This window comes from Nipponia nippon, unplaced genomic scaffold, assembly GCF_047370975.1.
Source record: "Nipponia nippon isolate SJK-2023a ecotype South Korea unplaced genomic scaffold, ASM4737097v1 scaffold_49, whole genome shotgun sequence".
Lineage (NCBI taxonomy): Eukaryota > Metazoa > Chordata > Aves > Pelecaniformes > Threskiornithidae > Nipponia > Nipponia nippon.
This window is the reverse complement of record NW_028262368.1, coordinates 477815-497063: the sequence shown is the minus strand read 5'-3', so window position 1 is coordinate 497063 and position 19249 is coordinate 477815. Positions and strand designations below refer to the sequence as shown.

General features: G+C 38.0%; 1 protein-coding gene across 1 annotated transcript in view; it reads right to left on the bottom strand.

The window, feature by feature from the left end:
- The window catches only part of LRRTM4 (leucine rich repeat transmembrane neuronal 4), a 317641-nt gene extending 301529 nt beyond the window's left edge, over window positions 1-16112 (bottom strand). Inside the window, exon 1 of the mRNA XM_087730145.1 lies at window positions 16069-16112. The gene's annotated coding sequence lies outside the window, so the exon portion shown is untranslated. The remainder of the gene's footprint in view (window positions 1-16068) is intronic.
- Between the last annotated feature and the right edge of the window lie 3137 nt (window positions 16113-19249).

Genomic DNA, 19249 nt, shown 5'->3' with positions numbered 1-19249 from the left:
TCATCTAAGAAACGCGTGTAGCAATGCCAACAGAAAAAGTTTTGTTGGCATATGCTGTAGTTCTACAGGGAGAATCTGCCAACACAGTTTTGCAGAAATAATTATAAAAGCAAAGATGTGTCTTTGCTACCCTTCAGGTCCTGAATCTGAAAGCTCATATATATTATCCCTACTCCTTTCTCTATTACCTCCAAACACAATCCTGGAACAAGGAAAGAGAACTATGGCAAATTAAAGGAAGTTTAGTGTTCTCATCTGATTACTGGCTCCTTATTCCCATGCAAATCAGATTTAGCAATAATGCTCAGGAATTACATAGCAATAAAATAATCTCAAGCATCTCCCAGTCTGCAGTAATAACTTAGCATCATTATAGCCATTTTCAGATGAGTAACTTGAAGCACAAGGAAATCGGGTTCCTTTCCAACACACTTGCCCACACAGTGAGGCAGTGGCACACAGAAGAACAGTACCCTCAAATCAGAAAGACAGCCAATAAATAATTAATAACTTTCCCTGTTATTGCTTGCTTCCCAGCCCCCCAAGTCTATTTAAATATATTCAAGACAGAGACTGGAAGAGGGGAATGGCAGTTGTGAAATGCTCCTGCATCAGTTAGCAAGGTGGGACATACCCTCTTCATTAAAAAGTCTGCTTGCTTCAAGCGATCAGTAAAACTTTTGCAATCCAGCATCCACCACACCGGCCTCCTTCAAACCAGGCCAGCAGTACCTGTGTTGGAGGGATACTGCAGCATCCCACCAAGGCAGTAAGAACAGAGCGCCTGCTGTACAGCATCTACTTACAATGTTCAAGTGTCCTTGTCATAGCAAAGAATCCCCAAGGATGTGCCCGAGTTCTGCATTGGTTGAATCTGCCAGCTACAATGTACTTCAGCAAAACTGACTGTGGAAGTTGGTTGTTTGCACAGGTAAAACAGGGTTCTAAAAAACTTAGGTTACATACAAGAGGATAATTTCAAATTAAGGTAACATGGCCTGATTTTAATTACGTGATTAAATTATTCACAAACAACAACTTTTATTTTGAAATAAATTCTGGCACTACATTTAACAGTGTGTAGCCCTCAAAACCTAACAAGATATGATGATTCCTCCACTTTTATACAGTTTTTATTAGAAATCATACAAATTTACATATCAGTACAATGAATTTCAGCAGTTACAAGCTTTGGATGTGGTGCTAAGTGTAAGAGTAGAAAAGTGGTATACTGCACGTAAGCCCTGTTTAATTTCCATAGTAGAGCATATAGAACAGACTGGTATAGCTCTTTTGTTTATGAACTAATCCTCTTGCTGATAATAGGATTAGCATCAAGAACAGATGCAGAGTAATTCATGGGGCATTTCTTCCAGGTACAAAACTATGCAGAACCGTTATTATAAGAGTAACAGAAAAGGTAAATTAATGCCTGTATTTATCTCAAGCACAATGAAAACATGCAGCCTTCCAGTGTGCATTCTAGTCTTAGTACATTTACAGGAGACAGAATGCAAGCATGGGAACAAAGAAGATGCAGTCATTGTCACACTACAATGGCAGAAGGAGAAGACTAAAGTGTTCCATAAGAAATGCTTCTTTTGTAAAAAAGGAACTACTTTGTTAAGGTATTTTTGGACTGTCATACTGGAGATAGTAATACCTTTGCTAGTGACTACTTTCAGGCTGCTTAAAAACCACCACATCTTGAAATGACATTTCCATTAAAGTAGATATAACTATAATACCTATGTCACTCTTGGTTGCAGTCTGCTCTCTAAAATTCTCCTGTCCAGTTCTATGAGAAATTGTTGACCAGTAGACTTGGTTAATGTATTTCCAAGAAACTAAAATCAGAAAGGACAGAAATCACCATTTTCAGAGATTTCAATTTTTGCCTAATGTACAGTAACACAAATCAAGAGAACTGCTCAGATTTCACTTTACAAAAACTAAATTTCTCATGTAAGCATGCTATTGATTTAATTGCCATTTAATTATTTTTACATGGTAAACAAGACTGTGCTGTTTGACTGCAGAAAATTGACACCATGTCTTTAATTATAAAATATGGCAGGACCAAAGCACGAACTGATTTCAGACTGATTGCAAAGGTACAGAGAGCTTTTCCTTAGCTTTATAGCCGATAGGTACCCAGCATCTTGACACTACTTTCATGATACACAACCAATAGCAACAAAAACCTATATGGGTATTTTACCAGAAAGGTCAGACTCCATTTCTCCTCTTCTACATCACAACAAGAATCCATGGGCCCAATTCCCTATTCAATGAGTTTGGAATAGCTTCACTTAGTAAACCAGATTTATAGACTTCCACTAGTAGAGAAAATCTACCTCTCAAATATATTCTTAAGTGTAGAGGTGATGCTATAATTACCTTTACATGTAGTAAATAAGGAATTAAAGCCCAGCAGTGCCAAGCTTATGTTTGCTGTATCAGGTCCTAATGCATCCTATCTGGTTTAGCTTCTGGACTTCTAGATGAAAAAATACAATTATAAATTTAAGAGAAATAAAAGTTGATATTAATATGCCCTGTGTGTACTAAGAAAAACAATAAAAAGAAGGAGCATGGAGCTGAAAGAGGTATTTCTTTTGGATAATCCACATTTTAATATAAAATATCCTTTCAGTTTTGTTATAAACCAGGTACACGGTACAGAAAGAAACAATCATTTTGATTCTTTCTTTAATTTAATCTCCCATTTCACACCACAAAGCCTTAGGAGGGTGAGCCAGCCAGACACACTGTCAATAAATGGAAATTGAGGTCAAGTTATCTCTTAGGGAATTTGAGTTCATATACAAATCCTGTAAATTGGAACCACAATCTCAAGTTACTATCCGCATTTTCACTAAAGTATTAATAAATAATACTTGGTATTTCCAGCATGCTCCTCACTGAACGAGCTCTATGATACATTAAATGCATTTTAATTAATTAAGCCTTCCATGGGCAGAGTATTACACATATTTTATGACTTAAATCAGATGACCATTGCTAATTACATTAAAGAACCTCATAGAGGACCTATTTGAAATCCAAGTCCATGGTGCTAAAGACTGTACATATGGTAATAAATGACAGACCTCTGAAGAACCTGGAATTTAAACGCAGAAGACAGACAAAGACAGGAGAGAAAAATAATACATTGCCCATATTTACAGATGGAGAACCGATATGCAGAGATACAGGGCAAGATTCTGAGAAAAAAAAAAAAAAAAGATAATATTTTAATACAATGAGTATAAATTTCAGTTCCTAACTTAGCATTTAGGATTGTAGTAAGTACCTTAGATTTTCAAAAGCGCTGAGCAAACACCAAATTCAATAAAGGCTAAGCACTTGCCAATTCTGGAAAATTAGGCCATGTATTTCAGGCTTCCTATGTAAGCTTCTGTTTTTCCATCTTCTTCACCCAAGTGCCACATCAGAAGCAGGCAGTCTGCTTATCACAAAGTTTTCCTGAGTGACAGATAATGACTTCTCAACATCACCTGCCATTACAGACTGCCTTCAAAGATGAAGGCCTTGTAGTTTCAGGCCTTTCAATAGTGTGAAACTATTCACAGGTAGCATCTGCGAGTAAGGGATGACCCACTTCAAATTTACTTACCACACAAAATGAGGAACAGCACAATAGAGTTTTCATTTATAAAAATATTGGCAAAGCCTGGTCATTCATTTCCTATATATTCCTTTTTAAAATTCTAATCATTTTGTTTAAAAGCACAAGCTTTGTGGGAAGTTGGCTTCTTATGCATTAAGATTCTTTGATTCAAAGATATATTTTACTCTCTGGAGGGATGCCACACGTGTTCATTTTTCAGTTACTAATTTTTGCTAACAGTTCAATCTCTGCAAGATCAAAGATAGTTTTTCTATTTAGGTCAGCCACATTTTTCCCAAAATGAACGAAATGAAAGTTTATGCATAGTGCTATTTAAAAATAAAATAAAATAAAAAGACATTTGCATGCTCTTTAAGAAAAAAAATTAGTAGAAGAAAAATTATTATAGTTTATTGCAACCATCCCAATAAGGAATAACCCAAAAGCTAAATATACACAGGTTCACAGATTTTATCTTGAATCTGCTCTACTAATACAATTGTCAGCCTATATTTGTCATTTTATTGAGAAGCTAATACTATTTGATAAACCTTGCCTGAGTTCCCCTTCATACCTCTACTCATCATGCATTGTGGATCCTCTCCCTGAAAAGTCACTAGAAGAATTACACAGAAAGATGAATCCTTTACCTTCCTGCCTCAGCAGGTATCACATCTCCAATTCCATCTAATAGCATCAACATCATCCAAAAGCGTGAGAGGTTTCAAGTGAGTTTTTCTTTTCCAATACTGTGCTGCTCACAGAGCCATCCTGACTTCACATTAAACCTAGGAAAGTTGGTCCTTTAGAAGTGGTTTATCTGCAAATGCAGGGACTCAGTTTTGCCCTTAGTTTCAACCGTTTCAAACATGTAAGGCTGAGTGATCTGGCCCTTGTTATTACTCAGGCCCAGATCACCAGTGGTGCTGGGTGCCTAATGTTTGTGCAGGAACTAAGTCCCAATAAAATCAATATTATTTTGGCAGTCACAATAGCTTGTGGGATCTACAAACCAGAACATTGCATAACAAAGCCCTTGGAGGATGAAGCTTCATAAATCCACCAATATCTTTCTATCACTTGTGTACTGTCCACCCAGAGCACCCATTCAACTTTTTCTTTTTGCATGCTATAGCATAGAGTCCTGAAAAAACAGAGTATAGCAGACATCTTTTATGAGTATGTGTTTTCCAATTTTAAACACAGTCCCTGTCAGTACACAGTTAACTCAACCTTTAACCAGTTTTTCTTTAATATTTTACAAGCAGTAGATTTACTAATTATTCACATAAAAGTTATGCTAATTAGTCTTTCTGATGTTGTAATAATGTCAATTTATTACGTTGTAAAATTAATTAAAGGGAGCTCACTGTTACAGACTTTAAGGCAAAAATGGGCATGCATTTTTCCAATAATTTTATATTCTGCATATGCATCAGAAAAAAAAAGGAAACCAGAAACATTAGTTAATCCTGTATTTCATAAACAGTCTAGTGGAGAATACACTGGTCCCATTTTTGGGGTGCAGAGTCACCTAAGATTTGCTAGGCACACTCTTTCTCTGGCAACATAAACCTTAAAAAGAGCAGAAGTGAGACTTGGCATAGCACAGAAAGCAATTTAGTAGATTATCATAGCTCTAAATTGTACCTCCAGAAAAGCATATGTGGACGTTCCAAAAATAATCTGACAGTTTATCAAAAGTGGCAGGCACTGCCCTGGGTCATCAGCATAATGGCTAGGAAGATATAAACCATATATCACTGATAGAAGTGGATGGCCGAACTGGAAAGCAAAGGGGAAGGGAAGAGATGGGGGGAGAAGAAAGAGAAAAAGAGGGACAGTACTAATTAGCATGCCACGCTGATGATGAGCGGGATGATGCGGGTATAGAATACTAATGCAGCTAGTATCCAAGAAGGATCAATTTGAAGTGTCGCTCCCCTTAAAGCCTTACCAAACAGTAAGACTGCTGTCAACATGCCTATTACTGAATATTTCATTATAGCATACAAAAGCATATTGAAAAAGATCAGGCTTTTTCTTCCCCTACTATTTATTCCCTGCTCCCCAACCATCTACTCTCTTCTGATTTTTTTTTTCTTTACCGAGCAAAACCACAAAAATTTTCACTGTTTTGCATTATTTTAATTAAATGTAATTCTCCTCATTGTCATTGCAGAAGGAAAACAGTAATACAAGTAAACAACATTAGAAAAGGAAGTTGGTTTTTTTTGTTTTTTTTTATAAACAGCAACAGCCAAATGATTGTGCTTAGTAAACAGTAATACAGAAATGCTCTTAGGAGTGGAAAAGAATCCAGACATAATGAAAATATTTAATCTCCGACCCCAGATGATAACATCACAGTCATCACTTACACTAAGCTTAAGACAAGGCAAAGTGTTCTAAATATCATGGGTTTGTGTTCCAACACAGAGAGTTCAGGAGTTTTTTTCCTCTCCCTTCTGGTGGAGCTCTGCTTCATGTGCTGGGTGAGGAGGGTTCCAGGAGGGATCGTGAAAAACTGTGCCTGGCCTGCTGTTCACCAAGCAGTTATGGAAAGCCAGTAATAGGCTTTATGAAGGCTGTTTATGTTTGGTATATATATATATACATTTAAAAAAGCACAAGCACCAATTGACTTGCCCAAGGCTACAAATTCTGTAGGAAAGCCAGAGCTGCTGCCAGCCCTACTGTATCTTTTTCCATTGCCACAAGGCCCCTCTCCTTGCAAAGCCAAATTCAGTTATTAAAGGAAAGAGAAAGAGAGGAGTCTTTCCTATTCCTTTCCTTTCTATTCTTAATTCTTCTTCTTCTTCTAGTCTTTCCTTTCTATTCTTAATAATTCTTAAAGAATTGCAAGATGGATTACAATGTTGTTATGTAGAAAGATCTTTTCATGGGTGTTGGCAATTAAATTGGTTTCCTATAAGGAGACAACTGTTTATTTTTGGCATCTTGAAAAATTTTAGTATGAGCCTATTTCTGTTTATAGTTTTGAACAGCAAAGGGTGATTCCTTTTAGTGGAAAGAGATGTTAACATTGATTTAGGCACTTCTACACGTGTCTGGTGAGTAAGGGTGCATTGCAAAAGATGAGACATGGAACAATTGAGTAGTTTGGTGAAGTGCTGGGCAATCAGTGGCACCAGCAGGAACAGAATCCACCAGGCATGACCTAAGCCTGTGCTGTATGTGCTGGTTGAAGCTTCCAGCTGACATCCGTGAGGCAATGGAAAGAGCGCGGTGGTACTATGTGAAATTCTTTAAATAACTTGATTGACTTTGAAGCTGGAGTCTCAGGAGATTTTGAAGTGGGTTTAAGTTAAACTTAGGCACTAAACTCCGGCATAGAAAATTTTTGAACAACTGACCATTATTATCATGTTCTAACAACATACTTATGCCATGCAAAGCAAAACCTCCCTGTTGTAGATGTTTTCAGTGTATACAAGAAAGAACCACAGGGACAGAGATTGGTAGCAGGTGCAAGCACAGGAAAAATACTCCTATGTAGGTTTAATCAGCCCAGAGTCTTCAAGCTGTAGCTGAATCCCAATAAACAGCTGCTTTTCTACCACCATCTTACCTGCCTGCTCATTGTAATACCCCAGTCCAACCAGTGCAATATTGTCTAATCCATTACTAGGTGTACAAAGAGCGACTCTGATTAGACCTCTTCATTTCATTTCTGTCACAGAATCACTAACAGTTAAAAGTGCTATGGGAGAAAAAAAGAAATGGTGAAGTTGAGAACTCACTGAAGCCAGAGCAGTTACAGCTCATAACTCACCAGTGGGTTACTGCAGCTTTAAGATGTCTGGCACAGAGACAGAGCAGAGTCTGCTGAGCCAAATCTCACACAAGCTCCTTTTATTTAGTTTGCCACTTGCTGAGGGGGAAAGGAGAGCAACTGTGGCAGAAACAATGTGTGACATGAACACAAAACAAATGCCTGAATTTCAACTAAATTCCCAGAACACTATTGCAGAATATAGAAAGAGTGAAAGCAAATGACAAGCAGGGTTTGTGTCCTCTGCAGACAGAATAAAAGAAACTAATAGATCAGCTCCAGTATTTTCAGCAGCAATTTTTATAGTGAATCCAGTCCAGAGTTCACTTCCATAAATGTGTATCCAGAGTAAATCTATTGACAGGGCAATTGTGAGCGTCAAACCAAAAGCAGACCCAAAGAAACAAACAGGCAAGTCTGCATTAGTGAAAGCACATACACTGAAAAACAGGAACAAATAATGTAAACCATTATTTTACCCCCTAAAAAGGTCTAAAGATTATCTAATTGTGGAAGTGTTACTAGCATTTACATGCCTAATATGTTTGAAAATTCCAACCAGCTTACTACAGAACCCTTTGGCACACTCTGTGGTATAAAACACCACTTACAGACAATTATTATTACTAAAAACTTTATAAATAATTTACGGTATCGAAGTGCTTCAGGCTGTGAACAGTTCGGAAAACAAAACTGGGTAGAGTGCATCAAAGTGACATCTCACAATGTTTTGCAACAATTGATGAAAAACTTCGTTTTCAAGCTTGGACGTAGTAACATATCCCCTATCTTCTCTTTTATCAAGGAAAGGAAGCTTTGATTTACACAGAACCACTAACAGAACTGAACATGAAAAGGAAATCTGAGGAGCTTGGGATTTTCAGAGCCAGATGACCCAAGTTTGGGAAGCTGCCTTAATTGAGACACTTCAATAGATCATTTCCCCAGTAAAGTATGATGAAGCTGAAGGTCACTTAACTTCAGCAGAAGATGAATTCTCTGCAGCGTCCTGGCAGAGTTAGGCATCATTGCATAAGAGATAAGCTATCAGAATTGCACTTGTTATCATATCCAACAACCACAACAAGATTCATCTCAACTAGTAAACATGCTTGCCGATATTTCTTATTTTGTAGGCCAACTAAAAAGGGCAGAGTTATTTCTGAGCAGCTAACAATTTTAATCATAGCTGATTAGAAACTACTATGGACAAGAATAGCTATTAACAAGGTTTAGGCAACACCTGCTACTTTCCTAATGGAAGCAAGGCTCAAGAATGACCTCCCTTTGCAGAAGAAATTGAAATAGAAGGTAAGGGATGCACTCAAGGTCACCTAGTGATTCAGTGACAGTCGGGAACAACACAGTAGTTTTCTACTTTAAGCATTATATCACACTGCTACAAATTTCTTAATAGTTTGAATACCTTAAACATAAGGATGTTATTCTCCTTGTAGGGGTTTTCTTGCATCAGTCCCTAACTGTTTTCATCTCAGTATCCCTAAAGCAAACAAAATCCTGTAGAACAGCTGATGTACAAAACATTGCTTCATCTTTGTGCTGTTCTTAATGTGTGCAGTACTTATTTTTAAACAGCTACCTTTTCACACTCCTGTCCATTAAGCCTGAGGGGAAAACAAATGCCTGGTGGGACCTGCTTCCATTCTGTGAAAAGTAAAATATTCTTCAACAGCTTCACATTTCTTGCTGTTGCACTTCTTCAAAAGACATATAACGATTTAGCGCATGCACTGTTAATGAAATAAGTTTCTGTACTGGCTTCAGCAGAGCACTGTGTTTGATTCCTTCATGCAAGGTTCTTAGTAAGTCTCTCCTATTCTTACCATCCTGTGTTCTTGCTGGAAACCATTTTTAGTATGGCTGTTTCTCAGCATGCAAACCTGAATCCTGTGTTTTTCCTACCACCCAAAAAAAGTATACAGACAAAGTAAAGACCTTAAACATCAAAATATCTTAGAAGATAATAAATGTTGGCTTCTTTCTGTTTGCCTTACTTAGTGAATGTTAAGGGATTGCATTCCTCAAGAACAGGAAACTTATTTTTAAAAGGCTAAATCTCATATGATAACATGATGCCTGCAGACAGTGGTTTAGAAACCCACACATAGATTTCATTAAGCTATCTGAGGTATTGCTAAGAGGCTGTTGAAAATTGATCATTATATATTAACTTTATTCTGCTGAAGCCAATGACAATATTCTATTTCATTTCATTACAAAGAAAGAATCATGATAAAAGTAGCGTGTCAGGGATTAGCTTTTACTGCAAGTTCAAGACCACTCAAATAATTAAAATTTTTTAGGTAGAACAGCGATAAAATGTTAGATGCTGATGAGGTTTATTCTGAATATACAGACCATTAATACCCTTTTCTATTTGCATGACTTGAACCCCAATTTCAAACCCTATGGATCAACTGCCTAAGAAATCATAAAAGTTTTAATTCTGGCTTCCTCGGTATTCGTCTCCTTCAACTTTCTCACCTTTGACCAAGAATTGATCAGTTGCTACATCCTCTTATAAGCTACCCTGACACATTGAAACAAAGCAAGCATGGCAAGAGAGATCATTTCCAGTCTTTCCTTCTATTCCTCATTCATTAAAAATAAAAAATAAAGAAAAAGAGCAGAAGAGACATTTTCCTGAAGTTGGAGCTGCCTAGTTTCAAGGGCCTGTAGATCACACTGGCTTGACTGCATGCACATTCAGAGTAAGCCTATGGTGCCACATTAATCTTGTGCACGACATTATGTTTCAGCAGTTTTGCTGGAACCCATAGCCAGGAACTATGAAGCTTTGATATTTCAGTGTCATATCAGCTTTGAGATTCATGCTGAGCCAATTAAAGGTATGTATCCCTTCAAAATAATTTTATAAATACTCCTATTTCAAAAATGAATGGTGAAAAGCTGTGCTGGGAGGATAAGTCTGGCAGTTCACAGAGATTCTAATTGCTCCATCTTTAAGCTTTCTCTACAGCTTTGACACAGTAGATTGAAGGATTAAATTGGAAAGGATTGATTGTGTTTGGAAACAGACTTGGGTAGAGGACACTGCTATTACAAGAAGTTGCAGCCCCTGCATACACTTCCCCCCCATTCAAGGTTTCAATTCTTCTGTTATATTAGGCATTAAAAATTAAAAATACTGAACTAGAAGAAAGTCCACCTCTGGCACTGGCTTAAGGAAAGCGGTAAAGCAAGCATTTAACAACACTTCCATGTTATACATTTACAGCTTGCAGCACTAATCTGAGCAATAGATTTCAGCCTAAACAACCTTTGACAGATTTTTCCTCTCCCCCCTCAGTGATTACTTGCCTTTTCAAGTTATGTAGAAGTTTGGTATTCACAATGTCCCATGGCAGAGAAATCCAGTGTTAAATTACATGAAGAAGAAAAATATGCCCTTTCAATTGTTCTGAACTTTCCCCATGCTTCTCATTTGAGGACCCTTATTTCCTATATTGTAAGAGAGACTGAACTTTTGTTCTCTATTCAGTTTCTCCATGTTATTCATGATTTTACAGATCTTTGTCATACCCTGCAAGTCATCTCTTTCTCAGATGAAGAGTCCTTGTCTGTGTAGCACTACCTGAATAGAAACCGTTCCATGTCTTTCATGACTCCACTGCCTTTCCTCAGACTGTTTGTAGTTTACTTACATGGTATGGATTTGGCTGTGACCAAGTCACATCAGCCTGGCCGTATCTCAGTTCTCATTGTAAAAATGTAATTTTTACTTACCTTTCAAGAATATTGCAAAAATTCTGGCAAGGTGATGATACTAGAATAATCCATCTAACAACCTAAAATGTAAATGGCATTGCATACTGCCTGACCACTGAAAATCAAACACGCAAACAATGAAGGATCAGGCAAGCTGTCTGAAGTGAAGCACAAGGTCCTTCCCTGACCTGCTTGGATTTTATAAGACTATTTTATACTGCTATTTTATCAAACACAAAAGAATTTAGAACAGAGATATAAAAGTGATACTGTTTCAATGGCAGATCTAGCTTTTCCCTTATCTTTCTCAAAAACAGATTTTAAGATAAAAACCATCAAGGTGTTCAAAACAGTTGGAGAATATTGACACAATGTCAGAAAAGTGAAAAGTACATTTCCTTAATCTCCAAAAACGGTGATCATTACAAACTTGTCATCTTATTACAAAACCAAATCAATGATGCTAGGATTTTTTGCTTTTACAGCATAATCTGTGCTGAAGAAGAATTATACTGATTACTTTGCCAGTGCTTGAAAATCCTGATACAGAGACAGACAGGGTTCTTCATGTGAAGGAACTCCCTTCCCTCAGCTCCAAAGTCTTTAAGACACACAGATCTGATAGTTAAATTCTTTGACACCAGACTCCGTGGTTGGCAAGCCCAAGATCAAACAGCAACTCTGGAACAAAAGTGTTCTTTTTGGGCTTGATACAAAGCAAACAGGAATCTTTCTACTGATTTCCATGAAAATCTCTGTATTTTCAGCTTTCAAAAATTAGCTCATTTCTATTATCTACAACGAGTAGAACAGAGAAATGTCTTAAGTACTAAGCCTGAAAAATCATTTTGCCACTGTAGAAATGTCCATTATAGACCTCTTTCAGTTAGTACTAACAAAAGACCTTTCTGAAACTTCAGGCCTTTGAAATAGATCCCCAAAATACAGCAAAGTTAGTAAACAATTCTACCAATTACAAGCAGCAAACCCCACAAAATTCACGACCACCACCAAAGCTCTGATACCAAGAGTTTTGAAAAAACCTGTATGAATACGTACAACCTGAATCAAAAGTTAGAGCTCTGTTCCTGCTTATCAGGAATCTCACTTGTTAAAAAACTGTGGACAAAAGACACAGAGATATCTACTGGCCAAATAATAGAGAATAAATAACATAATGTCATTGCAAGGACGCGTAGGCATTGATTTAAAAGATCAGGTCTTCCCTCAGGTAATATTCTAACCCATCATCTTTTTTTAAAACTGTGAAGATCCATAGGGACAAACATGCTCCTCAGTTTGTCTCAAGTGACAGAGGATCAATTCTCATGAGAAGCTGTGCAGTTTTGAGTATAAGCTGACTTACTTTTCAATTTCTAATTGAAAAATGAAAAATATTTAACAAAAATGTCACCTTTTTAGGTTTGATATGTCAGATCCTATGCTTAAAAAAAACAACAGACGTACAGCAAAGATGACAAAACTCTAGTTTCCTGATGTTAGGAAGAAGCACCACTAACCTTCTGCAATAATTCACATCGTAGCATAATCCTTCTTTAGGCATACTGAGATCCCTGGGGTTGATATAAATACAGCAGTCAGAAAGCATCATAATTATTGCTGTATTTTAATGATTTTAATAAGCTGTGAAAATGAAAGGTAGGTTAACTATTCATATGTATCTGACAGATTTCATTAAAACCACACAGCATCTTGATGCTGAAAGGTCTAATTTGACACATTTTATCTCCAGGTCAAAACGCAGCACTTCAATCTTTTCCAAATGCAATCATATTGCATTTACAGTATCTGTTCCTCTCCATAACAAAGAAAAATTTTAAGAGGATAACACAGGGGAAAATACTGTCTGACAAATTAGGTTTAAAAAGAGTAATTATCCCTAACATCGTTCAAGTTATTTATTTCTCCCTCTGCTGTTACCACTTTGTTATCAATTACTTGCAATGCGCATTGCTGGGTGCAGTTTCACAGCACAAAAAAAAAAATTAAAAAAAAAAAATTTCCACAATGGAACTATTACTTTATTTTTTGCATAAAGGACAGTATAGAGTGAATGAAACCAGATGAAATAAATTATCAAAGAACACTGAAGAACAAGAAACTACTTTAAAAGAATTGAGGCAAAAAACCCAGAATGTTTGGCTTTAATAAGAGACTACAGTATTTTATATGAAGGGTTTTACAGCTCTATCTTTTGCATTTTGTACATTGAGGAGCTGTAAGTATAGACTAGGATGTGAGGTGCATGATACCTTTCCACCATAAGGAAAGAGTTAGGGCCCTCATTCTATCTGAAATCCAGAAGAAGATGGAGAAAATCAGTCTCTTGCACTGTGTCTATGGTAAAGCCAACAACTGATTCTGCTAGGTAAAGTGGTAGTGTTCGCTTTTCATTGCTGGCAGCAAGAAAAAGAAAAAGATGCTTATCCCAAAGAAAAATTTTCTGCTACTCTGTCATCTCTATCTGAAATTTAGAAGGAAAGGTAAATTTCAAGTAGTCTTTTTATCCTGAAAAAACTATCTGCTTAAAGACGATGTTTGCCTCTCTCCTTGCTGTGATATTCCTGATTTTGTCTAGCCAAAAGTTTCTGGCTAGAAAACAGTAACTTTTACAAGAAAAAGCAATACAAGCAGCCAATCTGTAATGAGCAGCCAAAGGGACAAATATTTTATGTATTTTTACATCTTTCAAATAACAGCTCTTTCTAGACAGATGTAGAAGCAAAGTTCTAAATACTTCAGCTAAAACATTTAAGTATGTCTTTATTTTAAGAACAAAAGATTCAGCTTTAAGAGCTACACGTATAAGAAATAACTTTTTTTTTGCTATGAAGAATAACATGTTCATAAATAATACAATAAATAATTTCCCAGCGCCCTTATAGTTTAGTAATCCTTTCAAGCATTCTATTTCATTTCGAGGAGCACTTAGCCCTGTCCACCTTGTCTAAATCCTTTGGACCTATGGGATCCATTTTAATGCCTCACCCTTTGGGAAAGGTAAACCTTTCACAAGGAGAGAGTGTTCAAGAAAGAGGAAGTTCTGAAGAATTCTGTTCACTTTGTTTGGAAATCAGCAAATAAAGATTAAAAGAACCAGACTAGTGAATGTGAAAGCAGTTTCAGCCACTTGACTGTGTGTTGGCCAGGAGTTTCCACGGGTACAACCCGAAGGCTAAATCTGAGATAAAATGCAGAATGCCTACATTCAGTTGCAGACACAGACTAATTTCAAAGCTGTTGCATGTTTTTTCTCCACTTTTAAATGAGAAAAGTACAGAATCCTTTCACTTATTGGACATTTTTTAATTCACAGCTCTTTGATGACCTGAGTAGACAACTGTAACATACTGGGCTCAGCCAGGCTCTCTCTTAGATACAGGCCTACTAAATACAAGAACATAATAAACAGTGGTGAGGCCAGATAATATAATAAAAAGCTTCATGTAAAAACCTAGTGTTATAAAGTAACTCCTAGATTCATACCACAGAATTTTATCTATCTCATAGCCTTCCTAAAGGATGCTTAAAAGACAGGTAGAAAGAAATGCAATCTACAAGCCTTTGTTGTAGTTCAGAGCAATTGTCTAGCAGTTGTGTTTGGCCATGTTCCTCAATTATACATCACCTTTAGATTGACAGAGATGAATGGTCAGAATGGCATACAGTGGCTGAAAAAGCATTAGATAAGGGCTGATCTATCACCAATGCAAATACACCCGAGAGCCTTTATTATTAAAAAAAAAACCACCACAACAAAAACAAAAACCAAAAAACCCAAACAAACAACCAAACCACCACCAAACCAACACACACCACACCACGCACACACACCCCCCAAACCCCCAACTTCTTTCTAATAATATCCTGGACACATGAAAGGTCTATCCACAAGGAATTTTGGCCTGAGACAAGAACAAGAGGTTATGTACTACCCTGAAGGGTGCGTTCACAATTTCAAAGAGCAGAAGTGATGCAAAGGGTACCCTAGCATACACACAACACTTGAATTGCAACTGAAAGACCAGGAATGCATTTCAGGACATTGGCACATCACCTTACTTCTCTATTCCATTATCTCCTTTTGTCCTTTAGCCATTCAAGGTACAAGAAGTTTTCTGGCAAAGCTGCTTGTTAATATTCACTGAGACAACATAACTCAGCTTCAGCATGAAAGTACAAGATGAATTTCAGAAATGGAAGCACAGTAGATACTCAGAAGAGATGCAATTAACAGCAAAAGGGGTTATTAGGAGACACTCTTTCTCAGCCCTACCAGTGATTCCTTTTCCTTCCAGGGACATTGACACATACCAGGCAGGATTTTTCCTACAGGATACTCGAGAAGTATTTCAAGCTACTTACTAACATTAGGATAGTAGAAGAATACCATAAGGGAAACAGGCAGCCAAATAAAGATAACGGCAAGAAATTAGTACCATTGAAAGCTATACTGAGCTTAATAGGATCACATATCACCTAAGCCAGAAAATATAAGCAAACATGGGCAGCAAACAATGCTCTCCCTTCCTCCCCTCCCAAAGGCAGATGTCGTAGCTACATTCAGCCATACCCTTGGCATCTCTTTAGAATAAATGTGGCCATTTGAGGCTTCTAGGAAATAATGACTTACGCTAATTACTCTAATGAGAATTCTACTTTGCACTCCCTTGACTTCTCTCTTGCTAGATTTCTTTATTTTTTAATATAAAAACACAATGTTGAAAGATCTAAGTCTAATGAGTTCTATGGTGTCAGCCCAGTTTGTCTTGGAGCAACCTCCATAACCAACAAACCCAAACACTAATTAGACCCCTTGTTGCTACTGTCTGCAGTAAAGCCAAGGACAGAAGGGATATTAACCTACCTCCTTTATATCTTAAAGTGATCCCCGCAGATTTAAACTGAATTACAGTTGCAGAGGGTCAGGAAGAAAAAATACATTCAGAGTACTCACCTCAGGTTGAGGACAAATCAAATATTCTGAGGTTTGATGCATCCCTGACCAATGTAATTACAGCTTCAGTGAAGGTCATTATATTGATTTGAAACAGGTCAGAATAAGAGAAGACATTCCCTGCCCCTGCATAAACAAGAGTTTGAAGTGAAAATGGGAAAAAACCCACAAGCAATGTAGGAGAGCATCTTATTGGTCTCAAGAAAGGATTTTTCATTTTTTTAAAGCTAGAGGAGAGAAAGTTTCTATTGTCTCCAAGAATGCTCCCCATACTGAATTTTCAGCAGAGGGATGGGACAGATAAGGTAAGAGAGAAATCGGCTTGGCAGAAATCAACAGTCTGTGAATCAGAGGATGTTGAAGACATTCTTACTAGTACTTGGCTGCTTCCTCATGCTGACCTCAAGTCAGCAAAGCACATGAAGGAAAGGAGACAGCACATTGCTAGAATATTATCTAAGTTAACTAGAGTGATCTTTTGGGGGAGGATCGAGAGTCAACTTACCTGGTTTCAGACACCTACAAGTAAATGTCACGTACAGAAAGTGAGGATGGCTCAAAGTTTAAAAATCAGTCTCTTGTAACTTATTCCAGACTGGGTTGCCCAAAACCAAAATAAAGACCTTAGATCAGCAGTCCTTTCTGAAAGTCTCATCCACCATACCTCAGCTTCAATAAGTATTGCAAGCAATATAAAATCAATAGGACACTGACAGAGAGTCTTTGCACACATTGTGATATCCATGCTATCTGAACACTACAAAAGAAATCTCTAGGAATTTCCTAATATGACCGTAGCTTTTGCTATGATTTTTTTTTTTTACAATAACAACATTTAGGAAAATAAAAGACAATGGGATTTTATTGGTTTAAGTACTGTTTTAAAGAATGCTTGCTCTTAGGAGGTCGTAAAGCAGCATTTGGAGAACATGCAATAGGAGAGTTATACAAGAAATTGGAGGGCTTTTGGAAGACAAAGTGATAGCAGAAACACGTGCATTTGCATTATTTAATAGTCAGTGCTTTGTTGGTGTTTGTCTTTTTTTTTTTTTAAATAGTCATCAGAAATTGCCAGCTAACGAGAACCAGATGGTAGACCTCACTAGGCACCACAGCCATATTCTGCGCTCATTATTCATGCACAACTCCTACTGAAGTCCATGAGAACACTGAACAAACAACAAACACCTGCTACAAAATCCAAAAAACTTCGGCAGGAATTCCACAGAGACATCAGGGCCTGTTGCTCAGCTATCCTGTAGCTTCCTTACCCAAGGAATACAGAGTGGGTATGAACTTAAGTGCAACAGAATTCAGGCCAAGGGGTAGAGAATAGCAATTGATGTCTTCTCTGATACAAAGCCTGCTGAAGTCAATAAGGATTTTGTAACAAAACTGGAGGTATAATATAGCAGTAAATGCCAGGAAGAATATAGCAGTAAGCGGCCAATACAAGAGCAGCTATAGACATTAGTCAGTATCAAGAAGAAGAAAATCTCCTGCTCAAGAGAGACTGCATTTTGAATCTTCCTTTGAAGAGGCAGAGTAGGCTGACGTTTCTGTTTATCGTGCAAGGGGCGCGACGGGGGGACACAGAACGGGGACTTGGAATGTGAACATCCACCTTGTTTTCTTCTCTTATGGGTCTACACTGTTTAAAATCTACAAGTTCATAATCTCCTTTCAGAAGGTTTAGTTGGAATTATGTGGCTGAAGGAAGAAAAGGGTGGAATGAGAACAGGAAGAGTCGGGAGGAGAATGAAATCTTTAAATTGCCATCTATCATCTGAGTAACTGAAACCTAAGGCTGATGACTTCAGGTCAGGATTTGCTTCAAATCTGTGTTGGGAGAACCGCATGCTTCTGGGGACTGGCAATGAGAGATAGAGCCTCTTACCCTTTAGGAGACCAGTTCAAATCCAAGTCATTAGTGGCTTTAAGCAATAACAGGGACAGACTAGGAACAGATTTTCCCTCCTAATCTAAAAGCAAAGTGGAGTTCTGCTTCAACTGGCCATATTGCTCCCCTCCTCTAACGCTGCACTGAGAGCTCCCCCTTCTGTTTTGCTTTAACTGCTAGTGACGAACTGCTGCAAGCAATTGGGGGGGCTCACCCGCGGTACAAACTGATCCTGGCTAGCACTGTCCATTTAGCAGAAGTCATAGTTTCTCCACGTACTAACATTTGTTTGTACATCTCCAGACAGGCACAATCATAACACTTTTTCTTTTTTCCTTTTTTTTTTTTTTTAAATAGAAGACACAGACACGTTATCAATACTGGCAGTCTGCTGCACTTCCCTGTTGCTTACAATTCCCTGTTCCAATAGAAGCTCGAGAAACAAAAACCCTGGATATTTGCCGAGGCATGAATAATATGCACTCTTCTCACCAAAAAAAGAACCTGTGATCTCAGGGCACATAGTGAAACATTGCTTAATAACTTTTTGCAGTATTTCTTCTTCCCCCAGCTTATATACTGAGCATGACGCCATATGGTATGGAATAGCCCTTTGGGCAGTTTGGGTCAACCCCCCCGGCTGTACCCCCTCCCAGCCTCCCCCCCCCCCCCCCCGTGCACCCGGCAGAGCATGGGAAGCTGAAAAGTCCTTGACCAGTGTGAGCGCCACTTAGCAGCTATTTAGCAACAGCTTAGCACTACTTCGCAAGAACCAAAGCATCTTTGTATCATCGACATTGTTCTCATCCTAAACCCAAAACACAGCCCCATACCGGCTACCAAGAAGAAAATTAACTCTATCCCAGCTGAAACCAGGACAGCTACTGGCCCCATTATCCCAGCATCAGAGCAGCCAAGTGATGATGTGCTCGCCTGGACTACGACCGAAATCTTTTCGCATATCTCGCAGCTCACTCAGGGACAGGGATCGGGTTGTTACCATCTCATTTATGGGTTCTGCCTCTTCCTCCTCCTGTTCTTGTGATGGCCCTGGTTCATCATCAGCCCTTACTAAACGAGTTGATTTTCTTGTGTAGTTTTTCTTCTGTATAGGGGCAAGTGATACTGGCACGGCTTGGCTCTCTGGCGTAGCTGCAGCGCCTGTCACCAGGGCTGGCACAGCCGCAGCAC